The 9,316-nt window shown below is 41.5% G+C and overlaps 1 non-coding gene across 1 annotated transcript; it reads right to left on the reverse strand.

Annotated features, from left to right (window-relative positions):
• Positions 1-535: 535 nt before the first annotated feature.
• Positions 536-643, reverse strand: LOC112713935 (small nucleolar RNA R71). Its single transcript, XR_003158894.1, has one exon. It is a non-coding gene; the product is annotated as a small nucleolar RNA R71 (small nucleolar RNA).
• Between the last annotated feature and the right edge of the window lie 8,673 nt (positions 644-9,316).

The following is a 9,316-nucleotide window of genomic DNA, read 5'->3' on the forward strand; positions in this document are numbered from 1 at the left end:
GAGCAAGGACAAAAGCATTCTTGTTGAGGCTGATCCTGAACCTGAAAGGACCTTGAAGAGAAAGCTAAGAGAAGCCAAAGCACAACTCTCTGTAGAGGACCTAACAGAAATCTTCAAAGAAGAAGAACCCATGGCAGCCGAAAACAACAACAATGCCAACAATGCAAGGAAGGTGCTGGGTGACTTTACTGCACCTACTCCCAACTTTTATGGGAGAAGCATCTCTATCCCTGCCATTGGAGCAAACAACTTTGAGCTTAAGCCTCAATTAGTTTCTCTAATGCAACAGAATTGCAAGTTCCATGGACTTCCATTGGAAGATCCTCATCAGTTCTTAGCTGAATTCTTGCAAATCTGTGACACTGTCAAGGCTAATGGGGTTGACCCTGAGGTCTACAGACTTATGCTATTCCCTTTTGCTGTAAGAGACAGAGCTAGGACATGGTTGGACTCACAACCTAAAGAAAGCCTGGACTCTTGGGAAAAGCTAGTCAATGCCTTCTTGGCAAAGTTCTTTCCACCTCAAAAATTGAGTAAGCTTAGAGTGGAAGTCCAAACCTTCAGACAGAAGGAAGGAGAATCCCTCTATGAAGCTTGGGAAAGATACAAACAATTAATCAGAAAGTGTCCTTCTGATATGCTTTCTGAATGGAGCATCATAGGTATTTTCTATGATGGTCTCTCTGAACTATCCAAAATGTCTTTGGATAGCTCTGCTGGAGGATCTCTTTATCTGAAGAAGACGCCTACAGAAGCTCAAGAGCTGATTGAAATGGTTGCAAATAACCAATTCATGTACACTTCTGAAAGGAATCCTGTGAACAATGGGACTAGTCAGAAGAAAGGAGTTCTTGAGATTGACACTCTGAATGCCATATTGGCTCAGAACAAAATATTGACTCAACAAGTCAATATGATTTCTCAAAGTCTGTCTGGAATGCAAAATGCACCAAGCAGTACTAAGGAGGCTTCATCTGAGGAAGAAGCTTATGATCCTGAGAACCCTTCAATGGAAGAGGTGAATTACATGGGAGAACCCTATGGGAACACCTATAATCCTTCATGGAGAAATCATCCAAATTTCTCATGGAAGGATCAACAGAGACCTCAACAAGGTTTCAACAATAATAATGGTGGAAGAAACAGGTTTAGCAATAGCAAGCCTTTTCCATCATCTTCTCAGCAACAGACAGAGAGTTCTAAGCAGAACACCTCTGACTTAGCAACCATGGTCTCTGATCTAATCAAAACCACTCAAAGTTTCATGACTGAAACAAGGTCCTCCATTAGAAATTTGGAGGCACAAGTGGGTCAGCTGAGCAAGAAAATTACTGAACTCCCTCCTAGTACTCTCCCAAGCAATACAGAAGAAAATCCAAAAGGAGAGTGCAAGGCCATCAACATGGCCAAATTTTGGGAGGAAGGAGAGGCAGTGAACGCCACTGAGGAAGACCTCAATGGACGTCCACTGGCCTCCAATGAGTTCCCCAATGAGGAACCATGGGAATCTGAGGCTCAAAATGAGACCATAGAGATTCCATTGAACTTATTTCTGTCATTCATGAGCTCTGATGAGTATTCTTCCTCTGAGGAGGATGAGTATGTCACTGAAGAGCAAGTTGCTAAATACCTTGGAGCAATCATGAAACTAAATGACAAGTTATTTGGAAATGAGACTTGGGAGGATGAACCCCCTTTGCTCACCAAAGAACTGGATGACTTGTCTAGGCAGAAATTACCTCAAAAGAGACAGGATCCTGGGAAGTTTTCAATACCTTGTACCATAGGCACCATGACCTTCAAGAAGGCCTTGTGTGACTTAGGGTCAAGTGTAAACCTCATGCCTCTCTCTGTAATGGAGAAGCTAGGGATCTTTGAGGTACAAGCTGCAAAAATCTCACTAGAGATGGCAGACAACTCAAGAAAACAGGCTTATGGACTTGTAGAGGATGTTCTGGTAAAAGTTGAAGACCATTACATCCCTACTGATTTCATAGTCCTAGAGACTGGGAAGTGCATGGATGAATCCATCATCCTTGGCAGACCCTTCCTAGCCACAACAAAGGCTGTGATTGATGTTGATAGAGGAGAGTTGATCATTCAAGTGAATGAAGAATCCTTTGTGTTTGAGGCTCAAGGATATCCCTCTGTCACCATGGAGAGGAAGCATGAAGAGCTTCTCTCAAAACAGAGCCAAACAGAGCCCCCACAGTCAAACTCTAAGTTTGGTGTTGGGAGGCCACAACCAAACTCTAAGTTTGGTGTTGAACCCCCACATTCAAACTCTAAGTTTGGTGTTGGGAGGTTCCAACATGGCTCTGAGCATTTCTGAGGCTCCATGAGAGCCCACTGTCAAGCTACTGACATTAAAGAAGCGCTTGTTGGGAGGCAACCCAATGTTATATTTTGACTATTTTCCTTTGTTATTTTATGTTTTTTTTAGGTTGATGATCATGAGAAGTCACAAAATCAATGAAAAAAGCAAAAACAGAATGAAAAGCAGAAAGAAAAACAGCACACCCTGGAGGAGAGTGTGCTGGCGTTTAACGCCAGTGAGGCTAGCTGTTGGGCGTTTAACGCCCAGTCTGGCACCATTCTGGGCGTTTAACGCCAGAAAGGGGCACCAGACTGGCGTTAAACGCCAGAAAAGGGCAAGCATTCGGCATTAAACGCCAGAAATGGGCACCAGCCCGGCGTTTAACGCCAGAAATGGCTAGAAACGCATTTTTGCATGCCATTTGGTGCAGGGATGACTTTTCCTTGACACCTCAGGATCTGTGGACCCCACAGGATCCCCACCTACCCCACCACTCTCTCTTCTTCACCCATTCACCAATCACCTCAACACCTCTTCCCCAAAAACCCTTCACCTATCAAAACCCATCTTTCTCTTCACCACTCACATCCATCCTTCACAAAACCCCACCTACCTCACCATTCAAATCCAAACCACTTTCCCACCCAAACCCACCCTCAATTAACCAAACCCTACCCTTTCCCCACTCCTATATAAACCCTCCTTCACTCCTTCATTTTCACACAACCTAAACACCACTTCTCCCCTCTTTGGCCGAACACAAAGCCATTCCCTTCTTCCTCATCTCTTCTTCTTCTACTCTCTTCTTTCTTCTTTTGCTCGAGGACGAGCAAACTTTTAAGTTTGGTGTGGTAAAAGCATTGCTTTTTGTTTTTCCATAACCATTTATGGCATCCAAGGCCAGAGAAACCTCTAGAAAGAGGAAAGGGAAGGCAAAAGCTTCCACCTCCGAGTCATGGGAGATGGAAAGATTCATCTCAAGGGTGCATCAAGACCACTTCTATGAAGTTGTGGCCTTGAAGAAGGTGATCCCCGAGGTCCCTTTTTCACTCAAAAAGAGTGAATATCCGGAGATCCGACATGAGATCCGAAGAAGAGGTTGGGAAGTTCTTACCAACACCATTCAACAAGTCGGAATCTTAATGGTTCAAGAGTTCTATGCCAATGCATGGATCACCAAGAACCATGACCAAAGTATGAACCCGGATCCAAAGAATTGGCTTACTATGGTTCGGGGGAAATACTTGGATTTTAGTCCAGAAAATGTAAGGTTGGCATTCAACTTGCCCATGATGCAAGGAGATGAACATCCTTACACTAGAAGGGTCAACTTTGATCAAAGGTTGGACCAAGTCCTCACAGTCATATGTGAAGAGGGCGCCCAATGGAAGAGAGATTCAAGAGGGAAGCCGGTTCAATTGAGAAGGCATGACCTCAAACCCGTGGCTAGAGAATGGTTGGAGTTTATCCAACGCTCAATCATTTCCACTAGCAACCGGTCCGAAGTTACTATAGACCGGGCTATCATGATTCATAGCATTATGATTGGAGAAGAAATAGAAGTTCATGAGGTTATAGCTCAAGAACTTTATAAGGTGGCGGACAAGTCCTCTACCTTGGCAAAGTTAGCCTTTTCTCACCTCATTTGTCACCTCTGTTATTCAGTTGGAGTTGACATAGAGGGAGACATCCCCATTGATGAGGACAAGCCCATCACTAAGAAGAAGATGGAGCACACAAGAGACCCCACTCATCATGAGATCCCTGAGATTCCTCAAGGGATGCACTTTCCTCCACAAAACTATTGGGAGCAACTAAACACCTCCTTAGGAGAATTGAGTTCCAACATGGGACAACTAAGGGTGGAGCACCAAGAACACTCTGTCCTCCTCCATGAAATTAGAGAAGATCAAAGAATCATGAGAGAGGAGCAACAAAGACAAGGAAGAGACATTGAGGAGCTCAAGCACTCCATAGGATCTTCAAGAAGAAGAACAAGCCGCCATCACTAAGGTAGACCCGTTCTTTAATTTCCTTGTTCTTTATTTTTCTGTTTTTTCGAATTTTAGTGCTTATGTTTATCTATGTTTGTGTCTTGTGATCATTAGTGTCTTAGTGTCTATGCCTTAAAGTTATGAATGTCCTATGAATCCATCACCTTTCTTGAATGAAAAATGTTCTTAATTGAAAAAGAAAAGAATTGCATGAATTTTGAATTTTATAACAGTTTGATTATTTTGATGTGGTGGCAATACTTTTGTTTTCTGAATGTATGCTTAAACAGTGCATATGTCTTTTGAATTTGTGGTTCATGAATGTTGGCTCTTGAAAGAATGATGAAAAAGGAGACATGTTACTGAGGATCTGAAAAATCATAAAAATAATTCTTGAAGCAAGAAAAAGTAGTGATTTAAAAAAAAATTCGAAAAAAAAAGAAAAAGAAAAAGAAAGAGAAAAAGAAAGAAAAAAAAAGAAATAAGGTTGTGATCCAAGGCAAAAAGAGTGTGCTTAAGAACCCTGAACACCTCTAATTGGGGACTCTAGCAAAGCTGAGTCACAAACTGAAAAGGTTCACCCAATTATGTGTCTGTGGCATGTATGTATCCGGTGGTAATACTGGAAGACAGAGTGCTTTGGGCCACGGCCAAGACTCAATAAGTAGCTATGTTCAAGAATCATCATACTTTACTAGGAGAATCAATAACACTATCTGGATTCTAAGTTCCTAAAGAAGCCAATCATTCTGAATTTCAAAGGATAGAGTGAGATGCCAAAACTATTCAGAGGCAAAAAGCTAAAAGCCCCGCTCATCTAATTAATACTGATCTTCATAGATGTTTTTGGAATTCATTGCATATTCTCTTCTTTTTATCTTATTTGATTTTCAGTTGCTTGAGGACAAGCAACAATTTAAGTTTGGTGTTGTGATGAGCGGATAATTTGTACGCTTTTTGGCATTGTTTTTAGTATGTTTTTAGTATGATCTAGTTAGTTTTTAGTATATTTTTATTAGTTTTTAGTTAAAATTCACTTTTCTGGACTTTACTATGAGTTTGTGTGTTTTTCTGTGATTTCAGGTATTTTCTAGCTGAAATTGAGGGACCTGAGCAAAAATCTGATTCAGAGACCAAAAAGGACTGCAGATGTTGTTGGATTCTGACCTCCCTGCACTCGAAGTGGATTTTCTGGAGCTACAGAAGCCCAATTGGCGCGCTCTCAACGGCGTTGGAAAGTAGACATCCTGGGCTTTCCAGCAATATATGATAGTCCATACTTTGCCCAAGATTTGATGGCCCAAACCGGCGTTCAAAGTCACCCTCAGGAATACCAGCGTTAAACGCCGGAACTGGCACAAGAATGGGAGTTAAACGCCCAAACTGGCACCAAAGCTGGCGTTTAACTCCAAGAAGAGTCTCTACACGAAAATGCTTCAATGCTCAGCTCAAGCACACACCAAGTGGGCCCGGAAGTGGATTTTTATGTCATTTACTCATCTCTGTACACCCTAGGCTACTAGTTTTCTATAAGTAGGACATTATACTATTGTATTTTCATCTTGGTTCTTCTGGTTCCCTATTTGGGACCGAAGCCAATGATCACTCTTGTTCTTATGTATTTTCAACGGTGAAGTTTCTACACACCATAGATTAAGGTGTGGAGCTCTGCTGTACCTCGAGTATTAATGCAATTACTATTGTTCTTCTATTCAATTCCGCTTGTTCTTGTTCTAAGATATCACTTGTTCTTCAACTTGATGAATGTGATGATCCGTGACACTCATCATCATTCTCACCTATGAACGTGTGACTGACAACCACCTCCGTTCTACCTTCGATTGGGTGAATATCTCTTGGATTCCTGATACACGATGCATGGTTGATCGCCTGACAACCGAGTGCTCGCCTGACAAACGAGCCAGCCATTCCGTGAGATCAGAGTCTTCGTGCTATAGGCTAGAACTGATGGCGGCATTCAAGAGAATCCGGAAGGTCTAACCTTGTCTGTGGTATTCTGAGTAGGATTCAATGATTGAATGACTGTGACGTGCTTCAAACTCCTGAGGGCGGTGCGTTAGTGACAGACGCAAAAGAATCACTAGATTCTATTCCGGCCTGATCGAGAACCAACAGATGGATAGCCGTGACGTGACAGGGTGCGTTGAACATTTCCACTGAGAGGATGGGAGGTAGCCACTGACAACGGTGAAACCCTTGCTTAAGCTTGCCATGGAAAGGAGTAAGAAGGATTTGATGAAGACAATAGGAAAGCAGAGAGACGGAAGGGAAGGCATCTTCATACGCTTATCTGAAATTACATAAGTATCTCTATCTTTATCTTTATGTTTTATGCGTTTATCACCATACCCATTTGAGTTTGCCTGACTAAGATTTACAAGGTGACCATAGCTTGCTTCATACCAACAATCTCTGTGGGATCGACCCTTACTCGCGTAAGGTTTATTACTTGGACGACCCAGTACACTTGCTGGTTAGTTGTGCGAAGTTGTGTTTATGCCATGGTATTGAACACCAAGTTTTTGGTTTCATTACTGAGGATTATTTGATTTGTGAAAAGTATTGATCACAATTTCGTGCACCAGTGTTGATAGCTGATGCATGCCACCCATCTGCTAAGTAAGTAGATTTATTTGCTAAGACATAAACTTGTTCTGAGCAAGAAGAGCATTAACAGCTTCCACTTCCAACACGCCTCTCTTCTGAGAGGTCTCAGAGTTCACCGAATTTCTGTTAGATGAGTATAGGTATTGGTTGCTAGCAACCAATTCAATAAGTTTAATAGTCTCCTCTGGTGTCTTCTTCTTGTGCAATGAACCTCCTGCAGAATTATCTAAACACATCTTGGACATTTCACCCAAACCTTCATAAAAGATATCTAGTTGGGTCCATTTGGAGAACATGTCCGGAGGGCATTGCCTGGTCAGTAGCTTGTATCTCTCCCAAGCTTCATAAAGAGTTTCACTATCCCTCTGCCTGAAGGTCTGAACCTCCACCCTAAGCTTAGTTAGCTTCTTTGGTGGGAAAAATTTAGTAAGAAACTCTGTAACAACCTTGTTCTAAGTATCCAAACTATCATTGGGTTAGAAATCTAGCCATAGCTTTTCTCCATCCCTCAGAGCAAATGGGAAGAGCATGAGTTTGTACACCTCTAGATTCACTCCATTTGTCTTCACAGTATCACAAATCTGCAGAAAACTACAGATAAATTGATTTGGGTCTTCGTGGGGAAGACCATGATACTGGCAGTTTTGTTGCACCAGGGTGACCAGTTAAGGCTTCAACTCAAAGTTGTTTGCAGCTATAGGAGGCACCACAATGCTTTTCCTATAAAGATCTGCAGTAGGAGCATAATAAGAGCCAAGCACTCTCCTTTGTTGCTTATCCCTATTCAGATTTACCACATTGGCATTATCAGCATTATTAGGATCCATAGTGGGTTCTGCAGCCTTGTAAAGTCTTGCCTGTTGTAAACGTTTCCTGAAAGTCCTTTCAGGTTCAGGATCAAAGTCTAAGAGATGTTCTTTGTCTCTATTCCAATGCATAAACAAACAGAAAGAGTGTAGAGAATTCTCAGTGAGGTAACATGTGTAAAGAGAGAAAAATATATTTTTTTCGAAAATTTAAAACTGATGGTTTCAGTGGCTAAGAGAAAGGGGGTTGAATCTTAGCCCCTTTTTGTAGATTACACTTTCTGGTCTTTGAGGAGACTTTTCTGTTTTTGTCTCGTCCCTAGCCATGAGACTTTTTATTTTTGTCTCGTCACTTGGCACGAGATATTTTTTATTTTAGCTCCTGTACAGCAGAAACAGAAATGGAGTAGTAGAGAGAAAAGATTACACCCAGATGTATCCTGGTTCAGCTGCTAAGTGCAATGCAGCCTACATCCAGTCTCCATCACAACAATGATGGAATTTCACTATAATCATCTAGATTACAAATTGTAAAGTGCTAACCCAACTTACAAGGGGATTCCCACAGAATCATGAAACACAACATAGATGAACAAAGGAACTCTAAGACATCTATGGCTTTTTCTTTTAATTTTGCACTCTCTACCTTTTTCCGCTCTATGGCTTTTTCATACAAACCTCATTGTTTGTCTTTTTCCATGAGACTCAAGACATGACAAAATTAAACAAAAAAATACAAAACAGAATACATTGAAAGAGAAGAAAATCTGTTAGCTTAGGTAGCTCTGAGATTTCTGTGCCTTGCACTCTCACTCTTCTTTCTTGAATCAAACCATGACTATTAACTCCTTTTATAGAGAAGATAAGCCTTCACAGTTGAAACAAAACCAAGCTTAACTTCTTTTCCTTCAAAACAGATCTGGTTCGGCCACAGAGAGAGAAGAGGTAACTCATGCAAAACCCAACATGCAAATACCTCTTGTTCTTCCTTGGTCATCACTCTTCATCAATCCGAGCGCTCCATCCTTGGCTTGCTCTCCAAGATGGATTTCTGGCCCTTGATGCTTCATGATGATGATGGCTTCATCTACTCCAAACTCTGCCTCTTCCATCACTTCGTCACTCTAGCTACTTCCTGTGGTGGTTGAGCAGAATCAGAGACAAGCCATGCCTCCAAAGATCTCCTGCTTGCTGGCCGAATCTCCTTCTTTCTTTTTGAGTATGAAGAGCTCGAGATTACCTCACCAAATTTTACCATTTTTGGTGAAAATCTCAGCCACAACATACTTTTTATTTTTTTATGTTTTCTTGCCATAATCATTTCGATGGTCTTGATGCATGCAACTTCTTCTTTCTTTTGGTAGCTGAACATAGCTTCCATTGTTTCCTGGGTAATAACCGAAGAGAAGAGAAGCAAACAGAGAGAGAAGATGGAGATTTGAAAAGCATTGAATTAGGAAAGAGAATGAAATTAAATGAAATGATTCTTTCCTTGCTGAGTAGCGTGTAGCCATAAGTGCTACAATCAAATCAAGTGTCTTGTTTTCTCTCTCATAGTTCCCATACAGTAA

Source organism: Arachis hypogaea, chromosome 9 (genome assembly GCF_003086295.3).
Source record: "Arachis hypogaea cultivar Tifrunner chromosome 9, arahy.Tifrunner.gnm2.J5K5, whole genome shotgun sequence".
In the NCBI taxonomy this organism is placed as follows: Eukaryota; Viridiplantae; Streptophyta; class Magnoliopsida; order Fabales; family Fabaceae; genus Arachis; species Arachis hypogaea.